The sequence below is a fragment of the Notamacropus eugenii genome, chromosome 1, assembly GCF_028372415.1.
Source record: "Notamacropus eugenii isolate mMacEug1 chromosome 1, mMacEug1.pri_v2, whole genome shotgun sequence".
Lineage (NCBI taxonomy): Eukaryota > Metazoa > Chordata > Mammalia > Diprotodontia > Macropodidae > Notamacropus > Notamacropus eugenii.
The window spans coordinates 721,579,707-721,607,682 of record NC_092872.1 but is presented as its reverse complement, the minus strand read 5'-3'; the positions used below and the strand labels follow the sequence as shown (position 1 = coordinate 721,607,682).

Below are 27,976 nucleotides of genomic sequence, written 5' to 3'. Positions count from 1 at the left end.
TCAGTTTTGCTGGGTAGGCGATTCTTGATTTCAGTCCTAGTTCCTCTGACTTCTGGAATATCCTATTCCATGCCCTTCGATCCCTTAATGTAGAAGCTGCTAGATCTTGTGTTATCCTGATTGTATTTCCACAGTACTTGAATTGTTTCTTTCTAGCTGCTTGCAATATTTTCTCCTTGACCAGGGAACTCTGGAATTTGGCCACAATGTTCCTAGGAGTTTCTCTTTTTGGATCTCTTTCAGGAGGTGATCAGTGGATTCTTTCAATATTTATTTTGCCCTCTGGTTCTAGAATATCAGGTAAGTTTTCCTTGGTAATTTCATGAAAGATGATGTCTAGGCTCTTTTTTTGATCATGGCTTTCAGGTAGTCCCATAATTTTTAAATTGTCTCTCCTGGATCTATTCTCCAGGTCAGTTGTTTTTCCAATGAGATATTTCACATGATCTTCCATTTTTTCATTCTTTTGGTTTTGTTTTGTGATTTCTTGGTTTCTCATAAAGTCATTAGCCTCCATCTGTTCCATTCTAATTTTGAAAGAACTATTTTCTTCAGTGAGCTTTTGAAGCTCCTTTTCCATTTGGCTAATTCTGCTTTTGAAATCATTCTTCTCCTCATTGGCTTTTTGACTCTCTTTTGCCAATTGAGTTAGCCTATTTTTCAAGGTGTTATTTTCTTCACCATTTTTTTGGGTCTCCTTTAGCAAGGTGTGGACCTGCTTTTCATGCTTTTCTTGCATCTCTCTCACTTCTCTTCCCAGTTTTTCCTCCACCTCTCTAACTTTATTTTCAAAATCCTTTTTGAGCTCTTCCATGGCCTGAGCCCATGGTATATTTATTTTGGATGTTTGGGATACAGAAGCCTTGACTTTTATGTCTTTCCCTGATGGTAAGCATTGTTCTTCCTCCTCTAAAAGGATGGGAGGAGATATCTGTTCACCAAGAAAGTAACCTTCTATAGTCTTATTTTTTTTCCCTTTTGGGGCATTTTCCCAACCAGTTACTTGACTTTTGGGTCCTTTGTCAAGACTAGGGTATACTCTGGGGACCTGTAAGATATCAGTTCCTCCAAGGTGTCACAATCAATTGTGTGCAGGTCTGGGTGCAGGGAAGGATTTTTGTGCCCAGAATCTTAGCAGCATTTCCTCTCCACAGGCACCTGACCTGCAGTTCCATCAAGCTAACACTGGGGCATGGGATTCAGTCAAGCTGCAGGGGCAGGGCCTCCATTCAGTGCAAGACAAAGACCAGCTGTCTCAGGGCGTCTACACAGGGCTGAGGTAAGACTCAGCTCTTCAGTGCCCCCAGGGGTTTTTACGATCCAACTATGGTCTCAGGCTGCTGTAGGGGCTGCCCTGAGAACTCCTGACACCTGCCCAATGTGAAGGCCTTTCTCCCTTCCTAGCCAACTGAATAAACCCCATCACTGACCTTTGGAGCCTGTGGGTTGAGAGATCTGCAGACCCTCTGGTGCTAAGACTGGGGATTCCGAGATTGGAGATTCCACCCTGGAGGGCTGTTCACGAGCCCTGCATGTGCGGCCAAGGCTGGGCTGGGCTCCTCGCTCTGCTCCACGTCCAGGTGCAACTGACTCTTCCTATGGGTCTTTCAGGTCGCCCTGGGCTGGAAATCTCCTCCACTCTGTTGTTCTCCACTTCTGCTGCTCCAAAATTTGTTGAGAGTCCCTCTCTACAGGTGTTTTATGGGCTGTGTGTGGGCAGCCTCCAATTGTGTGTCTTTCTACTCCGCCATCTTGGCTCCGCCCCCCTGGAGATTTTTTCCTAGGGACTTCACTTATGGCCTTTTCAATTTCTTCTTCTGAGATGGGGTTATTTAAATATTCAATTTTCTCTTCTTGTAATCTGGGCAATTTATAATTTTTAAAATACTCATCCATCTCATTTAGATTGTTGAATTTATGGGCATACAGTTGGGCAAAGTAATTTCTAATTAATGGCTTAATTTCCTCCTCACTGGAGGTGAGTTCACCCTTTTCGTTTTTTAATATTGGTAACTGATTTTCTTCCTTTTTTGTTAAAACAAATTGACTAAAATTTTATCAATTTTGTTGGTTTTTTCATAAAACTAATTCTGAGTTTTATTTAGTAGTTCAATAGTTTTCGTAATTTCAATTTTATTAATCTCTCCTTTAGTTTTCAGTATTTCCAATTTGGTATTTATTTGGGGATTTCCAGTTTGTTCTTTTTCTAGCTTTTCAGTTGCATGCCCAATTCATTGATCTCCTTTTTTCTATTTTTTTCATGCATGCATTCAAAGATATAAAAGTTCCCCTAAGAACTGCTTTTGCAGTATCCCATAAGATTTGGTAGGTTGTCTCATTATTCTCACTCTCTTAAATGAAATTGTTGATTGTTTCTATAATTTGTTGTTTAACTCACGTATTCTTTAGGATTAGATTGTTTTGTTGCCAGGTGCTATTGTGACAGCATAGCTTACCAAGAGGAGCAAGTCTTATGCCTGGCCAGCAAGCTGCTCGTCCTCCTGTGGAGCTCGCAAGTAAAAGAATGAGGTGGGAGAGCGGGTCATGAAGCAACTCCAATTTATTCAAGCAAGCACTCTGATTATATAGTCTCTGCCAGCTAGCCCAGTGAACCATGGTAACACACACAAACAAACCCGAAGTTATAGTGATGAACACAAGCTGGAACTATAGTGACAAAAACAAACCAGGGATGGGGCCATCCCTTCCAGCGCCATCTTGTTCACCCTTCCCTGCACCAGACTTAGTTTACCTGATGTCCATCAGTGTGGCATTCCAGATGGTGTGGCGGTCAACACCCCTTAAACTCCCCCTTTTTGTTTTAGACCTGATGACCTTCACGGGTTTGTACATCTCTCATCTTGAATTGATTTTCAGTGAGCATCCACATTGTATCTTTTACAGTTCGTAGGGCACATTTGAGACATGCTGGTATAAGACATATAACAATCAAGATAACAATACCTCCTGACAACAATGGACCTAGCCAATTAAACAATGAGGTGGAATGACCAAAAAGTTGCATCATATCTGAAACAAAATTTTCAGGTATTAACTTTTTTGTCCCTTGAGTATTTATATCCAATGCCAATTTTTCCAACAGTTTCATTTCACTTGAAACTTTGGCAAGTGTTAAACCATGCAACTGAGCTCTTATTTCTTCTCAATAAAATTCAGTATCATTGTACAATTTGTTCATCATGCAAAAATGATGATATCTGTAATCACATCTTAAAGCCAATTGTGTTTCTATGGCCTGTAGTTCATCTCCAATAGCTATTACATCATTTTATAACATTAGAATGGCCTGGTAGAATTCATGATCCATCTTTAGTTGTTCCCTGAATCCTACTGATACATTATTTGTACAAACACCAAGGATAGCCCTTCACCAGTCCTGTAAAGTTGAAATGTCTACTAATGTCCAAAGGTCCAATACTGGTCCTTGGCCTGGCTCACTGTTAGAAGTATTAAGATGCAGCTGACTAATTTCATGGCTCAGGCGTTATAGTTTCTTCTTCTTTCTCTGGCAGAATCCCTGTGATTTCTTCCTGGTGCTGTACGATCCATAGTCTTTTCACTGGTACCCAGATCTCCTTGTCTCCTGTAAAGATACAAGCATAACCCTTGCCCCAAGTTAGTATGGTATGTGTTCTAGCAGTCAGTCTGAGCTGACCATGTATTTCATGGCAGACGTAAGACCGTACTCATTGAATTTTAAAAATTGATTGTGTATAGTGCCAATTTTAATTGATCATGTGCCGTGGACCTGGGTCCCGAAGCTCCCCCTTTTTGTTTTTGGACATATTGTTTTATGGTGCGGTTTGCACATTCTACTATAGCTTGTCCTGTGGGGTTATAGGGGATCCCAGTCACGTGAGAGATTCCGAATTCTGAGAGAAATTTTTGGAAGGCCAAAGCAGTGTATGCTGGGCCATTATCAGTCTTTAATAGTCGTGGGCCGCCATGGGTGGCAAAACATTGAAGCATATGACTACACATGTCCTTAACTGCCTCTGCGGTGCGTAGAGCAGCCATGATGAAACCAGAGAAAGTGTCTATAGACACATGGACATAATCAAGTCTCCCGAATGAAGATATGTGAGTCACATCCATTTGCCAGATATCATTAGGATGTGATCCCTTAGGATTGTACACTCTGCATTGCATCGGTGGCTGGAAAGGAATGCATGCTGTGCATGATTTTACAATCTTTCGGGCCTCTTTCTTAATAAGTTTATATAAATGTCTTAATGATTTTGCTGATATATGAAACTTATTGTGAGCCTGCTGAGCTTCCTCAGTGGTTTCTAGGTATACACCTCCTGACACTACTTGATCCACAACCTCATTTCCTTCTGCTAGAGGCCCTGGTAGATTGGAGCGTGATCTTATATGTAAAATGTGGAATGGGAACATACGTCCTCTTATGGCGTTTTGGACTTCTGCTAGCAACTGTCCAATTTCTAATTGAATTGACATGCAGGAAATCTCTAGGTCTGCTATAAGTGTGGCTACATATCTACTGTCAATAATGACATTGATAGGCTCATCAATTTCTAAAGCCTTCCAGACCGCAAATAGTTCGTTCTTTTGCATGGATAAGAACGGAGTATTATATACCTCCAACCATTTATCTTGCTATACATATGTGGCTGCTCTATTTAATTTTGTGGCATCAATAAATACATTCTTTCCTATGACTGGAGTGTCATGGTGTTTCTCCGCCTATGTCCCTGGTGTTTCCTGGTATATGCTTAGAGCCTTATTTATGTTCCCTGTTTTGAAGTTTTGATTAATAATGACTTGCCATTCTAGGTATTCTGTACAGCATTTCTCTATTTGTTCTTTAGTGTATCTACAGTAGATGGCATCAGGATCTCTTCCTATCAGTTTCCTCACTCTCTGAATTGCCTTGTAAACCACTTGTGCAACTAGTTCACAGTAAGGGACACAAGACCTGTTGTGTATTCTCTTCAAGTGTATCCACTCTAATACCCCTCCCTCTTGGTGAAGGCATCCTGTGGGAAGTTCCACAGTGAAAAGGATAGAGATATACATACTTTCTGTATCTTATCAGATGCTATTCTTAAGCCCTGTTTGAGGAATTCTCTCTCTATCATTTGTAATGTCATTTCTAAGAGTCCAATGTTATCATGAGCTCCTAAGATATCATCCATATAATGGAGTATCAACACCTGGGGAAATCTTTTCCTGACTGGGTGTAATGTCTTGTCTACATACCACTGACAAATTGTGGGACTGTTTTTCATTCCTAGGGGTAGTACCTTCCATTGGTAATGATGGTATGGCTCCTGTAGATTGACACTGGGTACAGAGAATGCAAACCTTTCCTTATCCTCAGTATGAACAGGAACACTGTAAAAACAATCCTTGATGTCAATCACCCAAAGTTTATAACTGCTGGGAATTGCATTGGGTGATGGCAAACCTGGCTGCAAAGCACCCATTGGCTGCATGATGTTATTGATCTTTCTCAAATCAGTCAACATTCTGTATTTTCCAAATTTCTTTTTTATGACAAATACATGAGAGTTTCAAGGACTAAAGGATTCCTCAATGTGTCCTAACTCTAACTGTTCTTGTACTAGGTCTTTCAGGGCCGTGAGACTTTCATATTTTAGGGTCCACTGATCCACCCAGATGGGCTCATCTGAAATCCATCATAATTTCAGTGGTGGGATTCTCACGACGCTGTCATCAATGGACCCGTTCAAAAATTTGTTGTTAATCTTACCCCTAATTGTGTAAGCAGGTCTCTTCCCCATAGTATTATGGGAAGCTCTTCCAATACTTGTGACCAAAATTTTCCTGATCTGTCCTCAAAAGTCCACCGTAGTGGTCTGGCCACCTCCCTGGCCCATTGTGAGCCTCCTATGCCATATACACTGTTTTCCTCTCCTATAGGCCATTGAGATTCCCATTGCGAAAAAGGGAATATGCTTCTGTCTGCACCAGTGTCAACAAGGCCTGTTTTAGGTATTCCTTCTATATATATGGTAAGCATTGGTCTCTGATTGCCAATTTGTTGAGTCCAATATATTGTTTGTTCTATGTTATGATTCATTTGTATCAATTGTGCCACTGGTTGCCCTCTATCAACCTCAACCTCCACATTGTTAGAGTTGCACATCAGGATCTTGTGCAAGGTACCAATTGGTGGTTGCTGTACTATGGCCTGTAAGCCTGTGTAAGCATTTGCTGGTGCAGAAATGATAATCTCTTGCTTTGTTTTGATGCGTACTTCCTCTATTGGTAACCATACTGTTGTGCATGGAGGTATCAGGAAATTCCCTAAGCTTCTAATTAATTTTGACTGTATGGCACCGACTTGAGTGTCTGGTACCTCCTCCTGAATGCTAAAGTGGCCTGTGGGACCCTCTCTGCATCCTCCCAGTAGCCCCTCCTTGTCTCCTGGGCTGGAGGGACACCCGTCTGCATGTTTAAATATTGAGCACTACCCTTGAGAGGAGGGAATGACCTACACTCTGAAGCCCAATGTCCTGTTTTCTTACATTTTTGGACAGGGTGTGGTTGGCCTACTCTTAAATGGTGTTCTGTTCCCTTGGTTTTGGAGTCCCTTTCTTCCCTCTGCATTGTTTCTACACTCCCTCTGGTAATGTCCTATTTTTCCACACTTAAAGCATCTCATTTTTGGTCTTGCCAGTTTCAGCCTTAAGCTTAGCAATACATTCCTTCAGGGTTCTATTCATCCTTTCTACCTGGCCTGAATTCTGGGGTCCACGTACATGTACTCAAGCACCCCACCCTGTCTCTCTTTAAGCAGATGGGACCCAACATATTTTGGGATAAGGGATGAAGGTCTCGGCTTCTGAAACTGCTTCCTGCTGAGACTGGACGTAGAGCTGACCCTGCCTCACAGGGTCCCAACATTGGAGGGGTTAGGTCTTTAACCAGTATGAGGAACTTGACGATTCAGAGGGTGATAGGTGATATTACAATTCTCGAGAAAGAGACGTCTCTCCACCTGGTGGAGGGAGGCAACTTACAGAAACTGAAGCACAATTTTTATACCCTAACACAGAGAATCCAACTTAATTGCTCATGTGGCTTTAGAAAGGAGGGGAGATTTGAGTAACTTTTGGGTACCTTCCAAGTTTCAGCTACAGCCCACAGCACTTTCACAAAGAAAGCTGGTAGCTGGTAACCAATCAACCATCCACAAGCCCTGGATACCTGAAACTCAGGTATCTAAGGAGAGAGACCTTATGGAACAGTACAGGATGAAGGATCACAGTCCCTCTAAGTAACTTGTGGCATATCCTTTCAGATACTGATTTAATGCAGACAACTATACCCAAATTCAAACTTAAACAAAATTATTTATGGTCCCAAATGCTTTTACCTTAAACAGCAAATTTCACTAATCCCAACTTAAAGCCAAATACAGTTATTTGTATTCCCATGGAGTTGAAATAAGCAATGTACATTAACAGGACTCACATACGTAAGAGATTTCATTTCAGATCCTTCTTTCTCAAATTTAAAACTTGTCCTGATATAAAAGTCAATTGTTACAACTTTTTAGCAAGTCACATCATTATTTATGAATTATACAAGCCAAACAATTTTCTAAGGACTGATGACCGTGTCCACATGAAAGGAGCATTGGCAGTTTTACAAAATAAAAGGAATTGGCATGGATCCCATGCCTGCCAACCCCAAACATATAGGAGGACTGTTCTGAATGGGCAGAACCAGTCTAAATAAATTATTACTCCATTCATTTCTTTCCACACATAGTAATCCATTAACAATTTTAGGTTTAGCTTTAAAACAGCAGCTTTTTAGCTGTAACTTTTTTTTTTAACAGGCAAAGGTGAAAACACCTGCTTTTCTAAATAACATAACTTTTCCAACATCTTTTAGTTTCAACAAAATTCAGATTACAAATTGCTTTCTCTAACACCATTTCTGGATTATAGGGTAAAATAAAAAACTTGATGGTTCTAACTTTTACTCAAGAAAATTTCACATCTGTGGCCACTCCTTAAAAATGTTTTTGAAAGAAAAAGTTGTGAAACTGCAAGTGGAAGTGAGGGAGACTCTGGAACAAAGTCTAGTGGCGGGGGCGGAGCCAAGATGGCGGAGTAGAAAGATGCACATACACATAGCTCCGAACCCACAACCCACAGAACGGCTAGAGGGGACCAACTCACGGTGAATTCTGCACCCAGAGGCCACGGAATATTGGAGCGAGGGAGATTTCTGTTCCAGAGAGACCTGCAAACCTCTCACGGGGGGTCCTTCGTGCTGCGGACTGGGCTCCAGGACTGGGAGCAGAGGGCAGCCCTGCAGCGGCCGCGACACCGTGAGGAAAAGATCCGAGCGGGCAACGGGGACGGGATCTCCAGCGGCCACGCGGGTCCCTCCACCCACAGAGGGACCTGCAAACCTCTCGCAAAAGGTCTGTCGCGCTGCAGACGCAGAGCCCAGCCCAGACCTGCGGCGGCCGTGGCTCCGAGAGGTACAGATCCGAGCAGGCTTCAGGGACAGGATCACCAGTGGCGGCACAAGCCCTTCCACCCACAGGTGACGGGGGTCGGTGAGAGAGTCTCTTTGGTGGGTCGAGAGGGGAGTGGGGTGCCCCCATGGCTCAGGCCCCCCCGGGAGATAGAAGCTGAGAGGCGGCTGCAGACAGGGGCTCCCCAAGCAGGCGGGAGCCTGGATCCATTGTGGAAGGTCTGTACATAAACCCCCTGAGGGAACAGAGCCTGAGAGGTGGCCCTGCCCTGACCTGAGCACCTGAACTTAATTCTCACACTGAATAGCAGCCCTGCCTCCGCCAAAAGCCCTAAGGCGGGAAGCAGCATTTAAATCTCAGTCCCCAAACGCTGGCTGGGAGGATCAGGGGGTGAGGTGGGTGTGAGGAGAATATTCAGAGGTCAAGTCACTGGCTGGGGAGAATGCCCAGAAAAGGGAAAAGAAATAAAACTATTGAAGGCTACTTTCTTGGAGAACAGACATTTCCTCCCTTCCTTTCTGATGAGGAAGAACAATGCTTACCATCAGGCAAAGACACAGAAATCAAGGATTCTGTGTCCCAGCCCACCCAATGGGCTCAGGCCATGGAAGAGCTCAAAAAGAATTTTGAAAATCAAGTTAGAGAGGTGGAGGAAAAACTGCGAAGGGAAATGAGAGGGATGAAAGAAAAGCATGAAAAGCAGATCAGCTCCCTGCTAAAGGAGAACCAAAAAAATGTTGAAGAAATTAACACCTTGAAAACTAGCCTAACTCAATTGGCAAAAGAGGTTCAAAAAGCCAATGAGGAGAAGAATGCTTTCAAAAGCAGAATTAGCCAAATGGAAAAGGAGATTCAAAAGCTCCCTGAAGAAAATAGTTCTTTCAAAACTAGAATGGCACAGATGGAGGCTAAGGACTTTGTGAGAAAGACAGATATCACAGAACATAGCGAGAAGATTGGAAACATGGAAGATAATGTGAAATATCTTATTGGAAAAACAACTGACCTGGAAAATAGATTCAGGAGAGACAATGTAAAAATTTTGGGACTACCTGAAGTTGTTTTTTTTTCCCTTGTTTACATTTTTATGCCTCTCTTGAGACTTGAGTTTGAAGATCAAATTTTCTATTGAGCTCTGGCCTTTTCATCAGGAAGGTCTAGAAATCCCTTATTTCTTTGAATGTCCATATCCTTGCCTGAAATATTATGCTCTACTTTGCTGGGTAATTGATCCATGGCTGTAGTCTCAGCTCCTTTGCCTTATGGAATATTGTATTCCAATTCCTCCAGTCTTTTAATGTAGAAGTTGCAAGGTACTGTGTGATCCTGACTGTAGCTCCTCGATATTTGAATTGTTTCTGTTTGGCTACCTACAGTATTTTCTCCTTCACTTGATAGTTCTGGAATTTGGCAATGATATTCTTTGGTGTTTTTCATTTGGGATCCCTGTCAGAAGGTGAGTGGTAGATTCTTTTGATGACTATTTTGCCCTCTGAATCTAGAACTTCTGGGGAATTTTCCTTGATGAGATCTTGGAAGATATCATCCAGGCTCTTTTTATCATCATGGCTTTCTGATAGACCAATAATCCTTAGCTTTTTCTCTTCTAGATCTATTTTCCAGGTGAGTTGTTTTTCCAATTAGATATTTTACATTTTCTTCAATTTTTTCATTCTTTAGATTCTGTTTGACTGTTTCTTGATGTCTTATAGAGTCATTAGTTTCTATTTGCCCAATTCTAATTTTTATCAAATTGTTTTGTTCAGTTCACTTTTGCATTTCTTTTTTCATCTGTTGAATTGTTCTTTTTAAGGAGTTATTTTCTCCAGTTAGGTTTTGTACTTCTTTTTTCATTTGTCCAATTTTCCTTTTAAATTCTTCTGTGATTTCATTTTTCATATTTTTAAAATCATTGGTGAGTTTTTCTTCTATTTCTCTACTTTGGCTTTTAAATCCTTCCTGAGCTCTTCCAAGAATGCTCGTTGTGCTTCAGACCAGTTCATATTCCCTTCTGAAGTTTCAGATGGGAATACAGTCTCAATGCTGACTTCTTTGGTATTTGTTTTGGTCCTTGTCCCCATGGAAAGTTTCTATGGTCTTTTCTGCTTTGCTTCTTACTCATGATGATCACCCTTTCCCTGGCTTTTAAAGTAGATATCTACATCTGAGGCACAGGGGGCTCTGTCCCACAGTTCTTGTGCCTAAAATTTGAGACTTTCTATGTTGTGGGCCTCTGGTTCTTTCAGCTAGAAACTAAAATGCTGCAGCTTACCTGGTGCTGAGCTGTCTGGTGTTGGAAAGAAGAGGCCAGGTGAAGTATTTTTGGGTTTCCCCAGAGTTACCCTGGAGGTAGCTTGTTAAGTGTGGAGGAGGGGTAGTCTGGTCACAGACAGTCTCATCTGTTAAGCTAGAGCGTAGGCAAGCTCAGTAGTTGGTGATCCCATCTGCAATAGTGTCTTCCTGATCCCCCTGGGGGGCTGAGGCACTCCTGGGGTCCTGGTGTTGGCACTTGCAGGCTTCACCAACCTGGGGCTCAGGATCTTCTCACGGTTTGCTGGGCTGTCTGGGAAAGCTCCAGTACTGCACTAATCCCCTTCAGCCACAGCAAGAGGGACCCTCCTTAGCAATATTCCAAGCCTTAAGGGCTAAGGGACTCTTTACCCCTTCTGCTGCTCCCACTCTTCCAGGATTTTTCCAGGGAGGTATTCTCTAGGCTCTTTAAGGTCAACAAGGGGAGGGAAATAGCAGTTACCAATCACTCCACCATCTTGGCTCCCAGGAGAAATCCTCCACAAATTATACTTTTTCTGTATAGTTGTGAGATCTTGCTCAACTACTTTGCTCACCCTATCTAACTAGCTGACATCCACCATGACCATGAATGTCAAGATCTTTACCTCTTTTAGGTGACTTCTCTATTCATTTTTGGGGTGGGTTATTATTTTTTTTGTAATTTTAAACTTAGGTACAAAGTGAGAAAAGAAAGAAAATTGCCATGTACATAGTAGATCATAAGAGAAGATTCAATGTAAAACAATAAATTTCCATTTCAAGAAAACCTATTTGATAAATACTACATAATTTTTTTTAAATACCCAGCTTTGTTTCCTTGCTATTCTTCTGTTTATCTGCTGTGCACTTTTTCTTTGCGTTCCCCTTTCCTCCCCAAACACTGCAAAGAAGGCTGCAATGCTGCAATTGAATGTAGATAGGTAACTATATCTTTATGTACAAATATCTTATATATACATATATATATATACTTAGATATCTATAAGCATATATATATATTCACATATACTCTCATGCCCATATATGTAAGGTCATATTTTACTCATTTCCTCCTATCATCTGTTTCTCTGAAGCTGCATAGCATCTTCCTTCAAAAGTTCAAGTCTTTCCATGTTTTTCAAAATCAACTAGCTCATTGTTTCCTATACCACATCAATACTCCATGAGAAAGAATAAACAAAAGAAAACAAAAAATGGAGCAAATAGTATGCTTCAATATGCCTTTAGACTCCCTATTTCTTTCTTTCTTGGGATGAGGAAAATATTTTCCATTATGAATCTTTTGGAATTGTTTTAAGTCCTTTCATTGATGACAAGAGCTAACTGTACCAAACCCAATCATCGTACAATGTGGTTGTTATTGTTTACAATGTTCTCCTGGCTCTGCTCACTTCACTCAGCATCAGTTCATTTAACTCTTTCCAGGTTTTTCTGAAGTTGGCCTGCTCATCATTTCTTATAGCAGAATACCATTCCATTACAGTCAGATACCACAACTTGCTTAGCCATTCCTCAATTGATGGACATGCCCTCAATTTCCAGTTCTTGGACACTGCAAAAGGAGCTGCTATACATATTTTTGTACTTGTGGATCCTTTTCCTGTTTTGATGATCTCTTTGCTATACAGCCCTAGAAGTGGTATTGCTGGGTCAAGGGGTATGCACATTTTTATGGCACTTTGGGCATAATTCCCAGTTACTCTCCAAAATGATTGGATCAGTTCACAACTCCACAAATACTGAATTAGTGTTCCAATAATCCCACACTTTCTCTAGCATTTATAATTTTTCCTGTTTTGTCATGTTAGCCAATCTGATAGGTGTTATGTGATACCTAAGAGTTGTTTTGATTTTCATTTCTCTAGTGAATAGTGATTTAGAACATTTTTCTCCCATGACTATAGGCAGCTTTAATTTCTTCATCTGAAAAGTGCCTGCTCATATCCTCTGACCATTATTTAATTGGGGAATGACTTGTTGTCTTAAAAATTTGACTCAATTCTCTATATATTTTAGAAATGAGGCCTTTATCAGAGACACTAGTAAAAATTTCAGTTTTCTGCTTCCTTCTTTATCTTGGTTGTAGTGACTTTCTTTGTGCAAAAACTTTTAAATTTAATGTAATTAATATTATCTACTTTGCATTTGATAATATTCTCTATCTCTTGTTTGGTCATAAATTCATCCATTCTCCATAAATCTAACAGGTCAATTACTCCTTGTTCTCCTAATTTGCTTTATAGTGTCACCCTTTATATCTAAATTTTGTACCATTTGAACTTCATTTTGGTATCCAGTGTCAGGCACTGGTCTATCCCCGGCTTCTGCCATACTATTTTCCAGCATTCCCACCAGATTTTGTCAAATAGTGTGTTCTTATCCCAGAAACTGGGGTCTTTGGGTTTATTACTATAAACCCCAGTAGATTACTATAGTCACTGACTACTGTATCTTGTGTAGTAACTTATTCTAGTGATCCACCACTCTACTTAGCCAGTACCAAGTAGTTTTGGTGATTGCTGCATTGTAAAACAATTTAAGAACTGATATGGCTGGGAAATCTTCCTTTGCATTTCTTTTCATGAATTCCCTTGATATTCTGAAATTTTTGTTCTTCCAAATGAATTTTCTTCTTATTTTGTCTAGCTCTGTAACAAAATTTCTAGTAGGCTGATCGGTATGACACTACATAAGTAGATTGATTTTAGTTATAATTATCATTTTTATTATATTAGCTACCCATGAGCACCTAATAATTTTCCAATTCTTCAGATTCGACTTTATTTGTGTAAAAAGTGTTTTGTGATTGTGTTCATATAGTTCCTGCGTTTGTCTTGGCAGGTAGATTCACAAATATTTTATAACATCTACAGCAATTTTAAATGGACTTTCTCTTTCTATCATTTGCTGTTGGACTTTTTTAGAAATACATAGAAAATCTGATGATTTATGTATTTTGTGTTTATTTATGATTTAATATTCTACAATTGTGCTAAAGTTGTTTATTTTTTCAAGTAGTTATTTACTTGATTCTCTGGGATTATCCAAGTATATCATCTTATCATCTGCAAAGAGTGATAGCTTGCTTCCTTCTTTGCCTATTCTAATTACTGAAATTTCTTTTTCTTCTCTTATTTCTAAAGCTAATGTTTCTAGTACCACATGGAGTAACAGTGGGGATGATGGACATCCTTGTTTCACCCCTGAAAGATTTGTAGTTCTAAAGAAGATGCCAAATTTCATAGGTAGACTTTTTTTTTCCTTTCAGGGCTTATCACAGCAAATCCTATCTGGATAAATTGATTTCTGTGTTAATACCTGTTTCTATATATTCCCAGGTACTGCATTAGAAAGAGGCCTAGATCTGGTTTCAGACAGACCTGATTTCCAATCCTGCCTTAGACCCTTACTGGCTGTGAAACCCTGAACATGTCACTCTCCCTGTGATTGACTCAATTTCCTCCTCTGTAAAATGGGTATAGTACCCCTATCGGTGCACACCGCCTTCCTAGCTGAATTGTAATCATCAAATGATATACCAGTTGAATGTACTTTACAAAGATGAAAGCAATCAACAAAAGACTGCTGTATCATCATCATTTTTTATGATTCCATTGCAGTCTCTGCTGGGGATGGAAGCTAAATTCCATGTGGACAGTCTTGGGCAGGTAAAGGTGGGAACTTCTAAATCTTAGAGTTCTCACGAGACCCCCCAGGAAACGACTGGGAATCGAGGTGAACCGAGCTATCTCGTGTATTTCCGCCTCTTCCCGTGAGAAACGTGATGGGAGACAGCTCTCCCTGCCCTCGAGATTGTCCCGGATCTGGGCACACTATTGTTATCTAACAGCACGGTTTTCAGATGCAAACTATGCGACTGGAGAGTTTAAGTAGGATCAGGAAAGCCTGAAAGCTCTCTTAGCACGGGAGGGGTGCAGACAGGACACAAGTCTCCACGTTTCCTCTCTCCTCTCTCCCCTCCCCCTCTCTCCCCACTTATACTTCTACTTCCAATCTCTTATTGTAAGATCTTTGCCTCCTTGGGAGATTCTTCTCTTCCCTCCTAAGGAAGAATTCCCCTGCACTTGTAACCGAGACCCTGTAATAAAGCTCAACCCTTGTTCGACTCTGGAACGTCCTTTCTCTCATACGAGCATCCGGCGTGGCCAGCCGAAGACCTCGGGAGGTGAGGTAAGATAAGACTTGGGTAGCCCACAGGCCTCTAGGCCTGGCAAGTCTCCATTAGAATAAGAGCGCCTACACAAGCTGGACTGTGTCTGCTTTTTCATTTGTATCCCCAGAACTTAGCACTCTGCCTTGTACCCAGCTTAAAGAGCCTTTTTCCCACATATTCATTCACTTTTGATTGACTGGAGAGAGGAAAGACTGGGGGCAGGTGGACCAAATGGTCTAGCAATCCTCCAGGACAAAAGCAACTGGCCAGAAGCCAATGACTCTCTCTAGTCTCCTTGTCTCTAAGCCAGTCATCCTTACCTTCCCAGCTTCACATTTGGCACACTCATTTGCCCAGATCCACACCTCTAGAAAGAGTAACTGGGAGGATACAGGATGGACCATAGGATGGGTCCTCATCTTTGGTGAATGTGTAGAATGGGAAAATAGGGAGTAAGAATATGCAAAATATAAAAAACTCTCCATATAGAAGGTAGAAGAAAAACCTTTATTTAGACACCAGAAAGCCAAAACTGTTATAGTGACCAAGAAGTTAATAAACGTGATAACCACGGGGGCAAAGCCATTTCCAAGGCTCCCCCCTCTCCTCAGTCAGGGACTTCTCACAAGCAAGCATTGACATGGCTGAGCCTTGCTGCCTTTTACCTGCCTGACTCCTCTCCCCTCTGACCCTACTGAACTCATTCCCTGCTGGTTCTGCTCTACCTTTCCTGTTCTACTGGTTCAGCAAATCTCCTCCCACCACATGTGACTTAGGCTTCCAGGTGATGTAATGGGCCTATTAACGAATATGAAAGATTTTCCAATTCAAATTACCATTACACTGGGTTCCAAGATCTTTCATATTCATTACATAAGTCGTAGGGGCAACTGGTGTCAACAGAACTATCCAACAGTATAACAGGGATCACACAAAATGAGCACATAAAACAGTATCTTAGGGTGGTGTTTGAGCACAAGTACCCCATCATACCCTCCCTGAACAAACGGGGCCCAAAATCTTGGGGTAAAGAGCGAAAATCTCTTCTTCTGTAGCTACTTCCTGCTGAGATTGGTCGTAGAGCTGTCCCCGCCCCAACAGCTCCTGTTTGAGAGATCAGTTCTCTAGCTGGCATCTGGAGTTTGGTTGACTTCAGGTCCAGAGATGACATAGGACTGTCATGGATAGGGGGTGACATCTGGCTTAAGTCATCAGGCATCCGCAGAAAACAAATTTGCAGAAAACAAGTCTGACAAACAAGGTGAATAGACAAAAAGCCAAAAAGAAACAAGGAGACAATCACCAGAAGCAGGGTAGATACAGGGTCAGTCGTGCTTCTGGAGTCCATGAACCCATGATCATAGCCTCATTCACTTTAGTTTACTGTTTTCCAATTTGCCGTCCTGGGGTTATCATTCTAGAAAGCGGTATACCCTCTTTAAGCTGAGCTGGGGCCTGGACATCCCCCCATTCTCCCTGCAGGTGTGATGAACCTGAATGCAATGTTTCAGAAGGATCTGCAGGGGCAGCTTCTACCTCCCTGCTCAGTCTAAAATCAAGCCTCTTTCCTCACTTCATTTTATATAGTTCATTAGTTGGAATGCCATCTATTCTTCCAAAATCTACCCTTGCTCTCAACAGAGCAGCAAACAACTCTTTTCTTGTCAATCCACTCTGACCCTGAATCTACTGTCTATTCATTCTTCTCTCTAGAGAAAACCTATGTTTTTCATTAATTCTTACCATCCAAGGTACTGATGGGGTGCTTGGACCCCAATTCTAAAATCCCAATTCTCTAAAAATCCCATTTCTCTCTAGCCTCAAAACACTATCTCAGGCAGTCTCCCTCCAGATCAAGGACAGCCTGCCCCAGCAGGAACTGTTATCTCCCTTCCTGCCACAGTAGCCAGCTGCACCTATAGAATTTATCACTCAAAGCCAGCTGCATACTGAGTGAACTGGCTGTGCATGGGGTCATAATGACATTGACCACTCACTGACCAATTGTATGTATCCTATACTTAGATCTATGTGTATTCCCTTTGCATTAATCTTGTCTAACAAGACATTGATGAGAGAAGCCTGATTTTCCCTGGTCAGCCCTGACCATTGGTTGACTTCGTGACATTTCAGGCCTAAAGCCACACCTCCACGTACCACCCCCCTCCCGGGCTATTTCCTGATGAATTTTGGGCAAATACGTGCACAGTAGATATCCAAAATGCATGTTCTCTAAGAACTGACCACTCCTGAACCACTCCCTAATCCAACCCCAAAACGCATGGTATATTTGGCACACATCTCACTATAGAGTAATTTTTATAAACTTTATGTATAACTCCTTTAAATTGCAGGTTCCCTAAGAACTCTCGCCAGCTAAAAAGAATAATAAATCTTTACCTTGACCTCAACAATGCTCGAGTCCGTGAATTCTTCTCCAGGTGACCTGCGCCTGGTATCCTAGTCCTTGTGGGGGTCTCACAGCCCCCTTCCAGCTCTCATTAGTAAGGGTCTTTGAACAGAAGCCAGCTTAACCTGTTTTTGATGAGGTTCAGACTCTGGGAACTTCCTTGAGCTCCCCTGGAATCTCCTTACTTAATCTGGCTGTTCATACTCAAATGGAGCTCTCCTTGTATCTCTCCACAGAATCTGGCTTTTCATACTCAAATCTGTGGCCATTGTCTGTTATCTCTCGATTGACCCACCTGCTTCCCACCCAAAACCTTCCAGGTGTGCTATCTCCTGATGGCCTCCAGCTGTTTCCAGCCTTTGACCTTCCTTGGATTCCCTCCTTGGACTTCTCAACACCCTTCCTAAACCCCTCCTCCCATCACCCTGGACTACCAGACCACCACCACCACCACCCCCCAGATCCCTCCTATACTCTTTTCTGTATTTAAGTTCCATCTTGCCTCCATGAAGGTGCTCAGATTCAATCCAGCTTAGACTATCTAGCTGAGATTCTCTTTGGCCCGCTTGTGAATACAAGCGTCACAAATACTTAGGCTCCTTAAGGGGCAACCTAATTTGGCGAATCTTTAATAAACTTTATTTTCTTTGGCTTTAAGAAGGCTTGAGTCAAATTCATTAGAGCATGACCTGGACTGTCGGTATTTTGGGGTCCCCCAGCACCCCAGAACCTCATCAGCTGCTTATAGTATTTACTCCTTTCATCCTTCACTGCCCCCTCAGTTTGCCCTTGTTGATGCCCAACTACAAGACAGTGTGCCCCAGAGAGATTAACTATTTGTGCAGATCAGACCCTGGAGGATAAGCAGAGCATCCTGTCTTCCAGGTCTGCCAGAGAGAGCTTGGCCAAAGAGGTAAAGGGAAGAGGGGAGCAGTTCTATGGATATGTGGGGGAGGGGTGCTAGGCATAGAGCAAAGACAAGACCTCCACAGAACAGAGAGGAATGAGTAAAGAGATCTTCCTTGTGACAGGGATCATGAGGGAAAGGTTAAAAAACACACACAGGAGGGCTGCAACTAGGGAATGGGGTAGTTAGTGATTGTGATGCCAATATGCCATGGATTAATTCAAAGAACAGAGGACTGTGATGTTGTTATTACTCTTTTCAATTTCTTGCCTATTTTTGTAAATAAAGAGGCCATAAATTGGGGATTGCCAGCCTCACAGACAATCCTCTTTGTCTATGGAAATGACCTCTTTGGACGTCAAGTCTGTAGACAGAGTGCACTCACCTGGGGTGGGGTGTCTGCAGCTCCCAAGGGCCATTCCTTCTGGCTTTGCACTCCCTGACTGGGGCAGGCTTTGGTCTTCTACAGACTCATCTGGGGAGAGAGATGGAGTCCTGGGCAGGAGGCTAGCCTACAGGGATTTACAGGGGGTAAGGTCCTGCCCTCAGGATACAGAATGATGCCTAGAGGTAGGGGTCCTGCTTGAAAAAAATGGTCCCACCCTCTCCCATTCCTCTTCTTTTCTATTCCTTTTCCCCAGTCTGATTCATATCACCAAGAGGCAGAGGGGCTTGGAATCCCAGATGGGATAAGAGCAGTCAGAGTCTCAACAGCTCCTGAATCAGAGATTTCCCTCTGACTGGCTATGGGACCTGAACAGCAAGAGAGCAGTCAAGCTCCAGAACTTTGCCCCACACCCCCACCTAAATACTTAATAATCCTTTCAATAGTCCTAGCAAGGTGGTCACCACCTAGCCCAACCCCTCATTGTGTATTACCTTGGAATCACCCATGGTTGCTTAATCTTCATCCAGGCCCCTTCTCCTTTACAGCAGGATCACCACAGGCCATTTGCCACCCCTCAATCCCATTCCTAATTTTCATGGCATCTTTACTTTTTCCCTATAAAAGTCAGCCTTGACCAGACCAAGTGGGCAGATTAAAAAAAAAAAAAAAACAATCTCACCCTCCTCTACTAGCAACACAATAAGCCTTGTCTCTGAATGAAAAAAAGACTTGAGGGTCCCGATACCTAGAAGGAAGATCCAGGCCTTCACACTGGCATTTCCAGGTTCACTCAAGCCTTTTACTTTTGTTTCGCTCAAGACAGGATTCATGGGTCCCTGCAGGTAAGGTGTGAATTTTGTGAAAAAGTGACATCATCTTAAATTGGGGTATTGAGGGGGTAGCCCCAGATTTTTGAGAAGTGATTGGGAGTCTGGAAAAGAATTAGCAGCAGGAAATTTGTCCAGGAACCAGGCTGGGGAGGGAGGATTGCTCCACGTTGAGTGGTATAGGTTTAGTGAATTCTTCTCAGACTGTAATTCTTCTCCCAGGGGTAAGGTAAGACCGAGAGGCTCAAGGTTACAATATTTTTAGAGTGGAATAATTCCATATAAGGATATAAAACTGTGTAGTACATTAGGGTCTCAGTGATTGGATGAAACTTACATAACTCTTCGATGTCTTCATTGCAAAAGGGATTGGTTAGATTTTGCATCTAGAATGTAAGATCATATTCTCAGCCAATGAGGATAATGGTCAGTGGAGGGAGGTGGGTCTTGAGTTAAGGTCTATGAATATCACTTCTTCTCCTTTGTCTTCAGCTTTCCTACTCCAGGTGAACTGCTATAGGATTGTCCTGCTTCTGGAATCGAGTAAATAAACTTTCTGTCATCACTTTGAGAGGCCTCTGAGTAATTAATTAAGTAGGAATCCGAGCCATCCCACACAGTTTGGGGGCTTGTCTGAGATCTGTGGCTTTTCAGAAAGACGGCTGGCAACTCAGTTAAAGGACTGGCTGCCCATGGGGAGATTCCCCCCACCCCCCCATGGTCCTTGAAACGGGTTGCCAGGCCTCCCTCTCTGCAAAGTAACATCCTGAAGCAGAGGAACTCAGTGAGAACAGAAAGAATAGAGATAAGGACTCCAAAGACTCTGAAGCTGTGAAGTGTGTGAAAATGCCAACCAGTTGGTGTTGAAGGTTGCAGTCAGGCAACTTGTACACATACCACTCGGCGGTAAGCACGGGGAGGCGGGGAGGGCCTGGGGGGTCAATTTGTTGAGTCTTAGATAGACTCTGGGAGAAGGTGACGACTCCCAACCAAGTTAGTGGACTGCAGACCCCAGGGTCAAGGGCCCCCCAAAAAACGTTTGCCAGGTGACTGCTAGTGGGTGGGTGACCCCCACTGAGAGCTGGCAAGGGAGCTAGCAAGGGAGCCAGCATAATTCGTTGAGTCTTAGACTCGGAGGTGTTGGTGACAACCCTCATCCAATCAAAATGGGGAAGGAGCATTCCAAACCCCCCCCAAGCTTCAGAGTGGAGTGAGGAAGAAATACCGGTTAATAGTCCCTTGGGAAATCAATTGCATAATTGGCACAAATTACCAAATTATAGAGGAAAGGACAAGAAGAAGATGATTAAATATTGTTGTTTCATATGGGGTGAAAAGACATCAGAGGAGGAGGCACAATTTGGCCCAAATATGGTTCCTCCAAAGACTGTGTTTGCCAAAAATTTAAACCTATATGTACTATTCTATTGTGTTAAATGTTTTGTCTGTATATGTTGTGTTGGTATTTCTGTGTGAATGAAAGTCTCTGTCTCTGTTTTATCTGATAAGGTTGTAAATTTAGCCAGCCAGCCAGCAGGAGCAGAAAGGCTGAGCTGAACTGTCCTTGAAATTCCTGTTACTCCTCTTCTTCAACCCCTCCAGATCAGTTTCAGAGGGGTGGAGGGACAAGGAGGGAGAGAAAGGGAGAGAAAAATTATTGTACTGTTCAGTTTATATGGTTGGTAACAGCAAGTAAAAGAACGTAGAAGAAGTGTCAGGTTAGGAGCAGAAAGAAATAAGTTATGTGCAGTTTCAAAGGGGCTTGAGGGAAAGGCAAGAGAATTTAAGCAGGTAGAGATGATGAGAGGAGCAGTGGTACTTTGTAATCAGAAGGCTTGAAAGAAGTACAAAAGGGAGGGAGGGAATTTATCTTTTTCCCTCAGACCAAAGAGGCATGCTAGCAAGCATTTAACCATTTCCTGCCTCACCCAAAAGAAGAAATTTTAGTGTTATGGGAAATAACAGAAAGTTAATTGAATTCATTCTCGTCGTATTTGGAATTGTGAATAGGTGAAATGTGTCATTCTTAATTTAATGTTTAAGATAGGTTAGAATTTATTAAAGTTTGGTGGAAGTAAGCAGAAGATTAGAAAGTAAAAAAATCTCAAGTAAGCAACTTAGAGCTGAGAGTTTTGAATTTAGGTTTAATTAGATCAATATATTTGATGCCAGACAATGAATTTAAAGTAAAAAAAAAAATAAGTTTAGGTTTTTCTTTTTCTTTGCAGAGTGGGAGAGCCAGAAGGGGGTGGCATAGGGACTGGCATAAATAAGAGGAGGACAGAGACACCCAGTGGCATTTCTGCCAAAAATGTTAGATCCACTAACCAAAGGTTAAGTATTTGTTAGATGCAACATTAATCTAATGTAATTGTTACATGATTTTAAATTTGTAATTTATTACATATAGATTGGGATTTTTTAAAAGGATGTGATAGAAATTTGATAATTTGAAATTTATATTTGGTTATAAAAAGGAGCCGAATAGGTTAATGGCTTGTTTTAAGTAAACTTAAATAAGTTTAAATTTTTAGGTAATCCATCTAAATATTGTATTAGAAATTGCATTGCTAAGTTAATTAATGAATTGGTTAAAAAAGAGCTGTTAGGAATTTTTTTGTAAGAGTTTCCTTGTTGTAGCATTCTTATTAAGAAAATGAGAACACTTTAAAAACGTACATATATATGTTTATATATATATATATGTGTGTGTGTGTGTGTGTGTGTGTGTGTGTGTGTGTGTGTGTGTGTGTGTGTGTGTGTGATTTTCAAGCCTGTTCCATCTGAGGATGTATTGTGTTAAAAGTTTATTTCTGCTGTTGAGAAGGAAATTTTAGGTAAAATTGTTTTTGCCATGAATCAAGCATTTACAAGTTATGTTTGTAAAAGAAAGTTTATGGGCAAATGTGAAAAGGCTTTGGGTTTAGGTCTTTTCTTGTGATTTCTGTCAATTAGTTTCAAGGGGGTTGTGATAAATTGTAAACTGTTTGTAAGAGAGGAAATATTTGTTGTATTAAGAAATACTTTGTAAAATCTTTTGTATGGTTTTTGGAAGACCTACCTATCCAGTTGGTATTTGTAAGTTACAAAAGTGGGAAGAATTGTTTCTCTAATAGGATATGAAAATGCAATTGATGTCATCTGAAATTTATTGTTCGGGTTCATAGCTAAAACAATTTGTTATCACTTATGAAAATTATGTTTGCCATTTATAATTCTAATGTTAAAACCTAAAGCTGGTACACTGTGTGAATATGTGGGGGAAAGAAGCAGTCCCCAGGCTAGTAACAAGTACAGCCCCAGCAGCTGAGGAGATTGTGTATAGAACTTGCTTTGGTGAGAATTTGAAAATGTACAAGAAATGATCTTCAGTGATTGGCTTTTTAGGGCAAATTTAAGATCTAAGAGGTAAATAAAATCCCTGGGAACATTCTTTCTAAATCTAATGGGAATAAATAGATGTTGTATCATTGTTCCATAGAACAAGACTGGGATTTAAAGTTAACTGTAATTGTATTTTACTTACAGAGGGATTCAGGGAAAGGAGTCCCTTACAAAAAAGGGTGGCCCCAGGTGGTCTGGGAGCTCCAGGAATGGTCTTGATGGGAGTGGCCAGTAAACTGGAGATTTGGACTGATAGAATTAAGAGTGGGAAGTAGAACAGACTTGGGCATAGTGATAGAGTGGACCTTAGGAGAGCCAGTTCATGTGGAAAAAAAAAAAACCAAGGAGTTTTCAAGGTGAGGTTTTCCAGGGCCTTTAGACAAATGGGACTAAAACTCTTTTGGGGTAATGGACAAAGGTCCCAACTTGGAATGAGATCTTTACAGGTTACAAAATGATGTAAAAGCAATTAGTATTAAAACAATTGACTGAATTAATTATTGAGACTAAATCAGAGACATCTCCAGTTTGGGGGAAAGAATTTCAGTCTAATTTTCTTAGAGGTAGGTAGCCTCTGGTAATATTTGGCATTGAAAGTTAAATGCTTGTTTTGATTTGAATTCATTACATGAACATAAAAATTCAAGTTAGTGTTTGAACTTATCACATGTGTAGCTCATTGTTTTAGATTGAGCAGGGTTAGAAAGGGATAAAGTAGTTTGGAGAAACAGATATAAATGTATTAGAGCAATGACTTATGATTGTTATTCAATCAGGAACTAGAACATGTATAGAAAGGCATGTAAGCTACTTAAGACTTGCTTCAAAAGATGTTCCTTAGCCAATGTGAAATTAGTCATATCTGAAACTGATTATTGGAGCTTGCTATTTTAAGATGTTTATGGGACTATTAACTGACTGTTCTTCTGAGTCTAACTCCAGCTGTGGATAGCAAGAGAGGCGGTCTGAGCCACTGATCCATGACGCCAGTAAGCCTGTGAGATGCTAGTATGAATTGCAAAAAGATGATCTCATGGGAAGGTTGGGAGAGCAGCTGTTCAGCCTGGGCTGAGGTAGGATTCTCCTGACTCAATTTCCCCACTGACACCTGGTAGACTTTAAGCCTGGCTGAATGCCAGTTGACAATCTACTCCTGCCTGGAATTGACATGAAGTTAGGGAGATGTTGTTTCTCTGCAATGTCCCTACTCTTAATGGCAAATTCCTAAAATCAAAAGTTTTGTAAGTAATAATACCAGATCTATCGAATAATAGATTGTTGGTAGGGGAACATCTGAGGTAAAGTCTAAAATTAAGCTAGTAGGCTTAGGACTTTAGACCAACAACAATAAGTTAGGGTCCTTTAATTCTTAGTAATAGTGTGGAGATGATTAGGTCAAGGGCTTGTGAGACTAGCATGCATAGTTATTATTTTGTCTCAGTTGGTTAATGTTAAATGAAAAATGGTTTGTGGACTATATTGTAAATGCTTTAAAAGGAGCATCACATGATCAGAAGTTGGAATTGTTTTATGATATGATATGCACTGTGTTAAAAATGGTTATCTATTGTATTTATATATAAGTACTGGAGCCTGGTATTGACTCCTTAGTGAAATCATCTTCCTAATGAGGGAATCAATAATGAATTATGGTGAAATGTAGAAGCTGCATTTTAATGTGAATTTTCTTTTTCTTTTAAAAAAAAAACATGACAATTTGTCAAAGTTTCAATTTTGATTTTTGTAAGAGTGATAGGAATGGTAATCTAAGATGGTATTAAGTTCAGTTTTGTAGGAGAGTGGACATCTGGATTTCTACAAGAAGATAAAGAGAAGAAGATGCTGAGATGCTGTGCTGAAGACTGTTTGAAGGAGCGTCCAGACCAGAAAACTGCATAAGATGATACTTCTCCCCAGACAGCTGTATGAGATGGAACCTGTAAGTGGACGGTTCATTAATTTCCCTTTCCCTTTGAATCTCTGTATCTGTACTTATAACAAGAGGACTGCCCCTTGTAATTTGCCAATGTGTCAGTCAACTTTGCTCCCTTCCCATTTTCATATAAAAAGGGAGATAAATGAAGGGAAGGATTCATAGGGGAAAGAAGGTGAAGAGGTATTTATTGATTGGATTTAGGTGTGGAAACAGGAATAAATAAGAGGAGGGGAGGAATATGGGTGGGATGTGCTTGAACCTTGAACTATCCCCCCATCCCAATTCAGAAAATGTTTAGCATATTGGGAAACCAGTAGACAAACTTATGAAAGGTTATTGCATTTAAAAATTTTAAAGTTGTTTACTGTCATTTATAATTATTACTATTAGTTATTAAACTCCCAAGCCTCATGCTTGGAAGACACACTTTGTCGGTATTAAAAGCTCCATTTAAAGCATGTATGAGAACACAGAAAATTTGGAAAGGGATAGCCAATGAGGCCTGTATATAAACTCATATGTTTTGTTGTTTGGGGAACTATACTAGGGTTATTATTGTTTCTTCTCAACATAGCAGTACTACAACATAGATTGATCTCAGATTATTTACTTGCAGAAGAAGGGGGAGTTTGTGCAAAACTCAATCTGTCCACATGTTGTTTGAAAATTCATGATAGGCAGAGCCAAGATGGCGGAGTAGAAAGACGCACATACGCTACCTCTGAACCAACTGCCCATAAAATACCTGTAAAAAAAAAAGAACCACCAGCGAATTCTGGAGCAGCAGAAGCCACAGAATGGAGCGGATGAGATTTCTGCTCCAGAGAGCCTGAAAACCTCTCTCAAAAGGTCCCTCGCACCCCAGACCCAGAACAGAGCCCAACCCTGCCTTGGCGGCACAGTGCCGAAAGGAGCAGATCCGAGCAGGCTTAAGGCATGGAATCTCCAGCAGCCGCGCGGGTCCCTCCACCCACAGGTGACAAGGGTCGGTGAGAGGGTCTCTTTGGCGGGTCGAGAGGGGAGTGGGGTGCCCCCATAACTCAGGCCCCCTTGGGAGGCAGCAGCGGAGGCAGGAGCAGACCAGGGCTCCCCAAGCAGGCAGGAGCCTGGATCCATTGTTGAAGGTCTCTGCATAAACCCCCTGAGGGAACTGAGCCCGTGAGGTGGCCCTGCCCCAACCTGAGCACCTGAACTTAATCTCACACTGAACAGCAGCCCTGGCACCGCCAAAAGCCCTGAGGCTGGGAAGCAGCATTTGAATCTCAGACCCCAAGTGGCTGGGCGGATCTGGAGGCCTGGTGGGGGTGGAGAGGACACTCAGAAGTCAAGTCACTAGCTGGGAAAATGCCCAGGAAAGGGAAAAAAATAAGACTATAAAGGTTACTTGCTTGGTGAACAGGTATTTCCTCCCTTCCTTTCTGATGAGGAAGAACAATGCTTACCATCAGGGAAAGACACAGAAGTCAAGGCTTCTGTATCCCAGCCCACCCAATGGGCTCAGGCCATGGAAGAGCTCAAAAAGGATTTTGAAAATAAAGTTAGGGAGGTGAAGGAAAAACTGGGAAGAGAATTGAGTGACATGCAAGCAAAGCATGAAAAACAAGTAAACACCCTGCTAAAGGAGACCCAAAAAAATGCTGAAGAAAATAACACCTTGAAAAATAGGCTAACTCAATTGGCAAAAGAGGGTCAAAAAGCCAATGAGGAGAAGAATGATTTCAAAAGCAGAATTAGCCAAATGGAAAAGGAGCTTCAAAAGCTCACTGAAGAAAATAGTTCTTTCAAAATTAGAATGGAACACATGGAGGCTAATGACTTTATGAGAAACCAAGAAATCACAAAACAAAACCAAAAGAATGAAAAAATGGAAGATCATGTGAAATATCTCATTGGAAAAACAACTGACCTGGAGAATAGATCCAGGAGAGACAATTTAAAAATTATGGGACTACCTGAAAGCCAGGATCAAAAAAAGAGCCTAGACATCATCTTTCATGAAATTATCAAGGAAAACTGCCCTGAGATTCTAGAACCAGAGGGCAAAATAAGTATTCAAGGAATCCACAGAACACCACCTGAAAGAGATCCAAAAAGAGAAACTCCTAGGAACATTGTGGCCAAATTCCAGAGTTCCCTGGTCAAGGAGAAAATATTGCAAGCAGCTAGAAAGAAACAATTCAAGTATTGTGGAAATACAATCAGGATAACACAAGATCTAGCAGCTTCTACATTAAGGTATCGAAGGGCATGGAATAGGATATTCCAGAAGTCAAAGGAACTAGGACTAAAACCAAGAATCACCTATCCAGTAAAACTGAGTATAATACTTCAGGGGAAAAATTGGTCTTTCAATGAAATAGAGGACTTTCAAGCATTCTTGATGAAAAGACCAGAGCTGAAAAGAAAATTTGACTTTCAAACACAAGAATGAAGAGAAGCATGAAAAAGTAAATAGCAAAGAGAAGTCATAAGGGACTTTACAAAAGTTGAACTGTTTACATTCCTACATGGAAAGACAATATCTGTAACTCTTGAAACTATTCAGCATCTGGGTACAGGGTGGGATTACACACACACACACACACACACACACACACACACGCACATGCACATGCACACACACATAGAGACAGAGTGCACAGAGTGAATTGAAGAGGATGGGATCATATCTTAAAAAAATGAAATCAAGCAGTGAGAGAGAAATATATTGGGAGGAGAAAGGGAGAAATGGAATGGGGCAAATTATCTCTCATAAAAGAGGCAAGCAAAAGATTTATTAGTGGAGGGATAAAGAGGGGAGGTGAGAGAAAAACATGAAGTTTACTCTCATCACCTTCCACTAAAGGAAGGAATAAAATGCACACTCATTTTGGTATGAAAACCTACCTTACAATACAAGAAAGTGGGGGATAAGGGGATAAGCAGGGTGGGGAGGATGATGGAAGGGAGAGCATGGGGAGGAGGGAGAAATTTGAGGTCAACACTCATGGGGAGGGACAGGATCAAAAGAGAGAACAGAAGTAATTGGGGGCAGGATAGGATGGAGGGAAATATAATTAGTTCTTACACAACACTACTATTATGGAAGTCATTTGCAAAACTACACAGATTTGGCCTATATTTAATTGCTTGCCTTCCAAAGGGAAGGGGTA

At 41.4% G+C, this 27,976-nt stretch overlaps 1 long non-coding RNA gene across 1 annotated transcript; it reads left to right on the top strand.

Moving 5' to 3' along the window:
- Window positions 1–349: 349 nt before the first annotated feature.
- LOC140522107 (uncharacterized) lies at window positions 350–27,976 on the top strand. The gene is made up of 4 exons (XR_011973213.1): window positions 350–9,962; window positions 19,997–20,410; window positions 21,733–24,827; window positions 25,502–27,976. It is a non-coding gene; the product is annotated as an uncharacterized lncRNA (long non-coding RNA).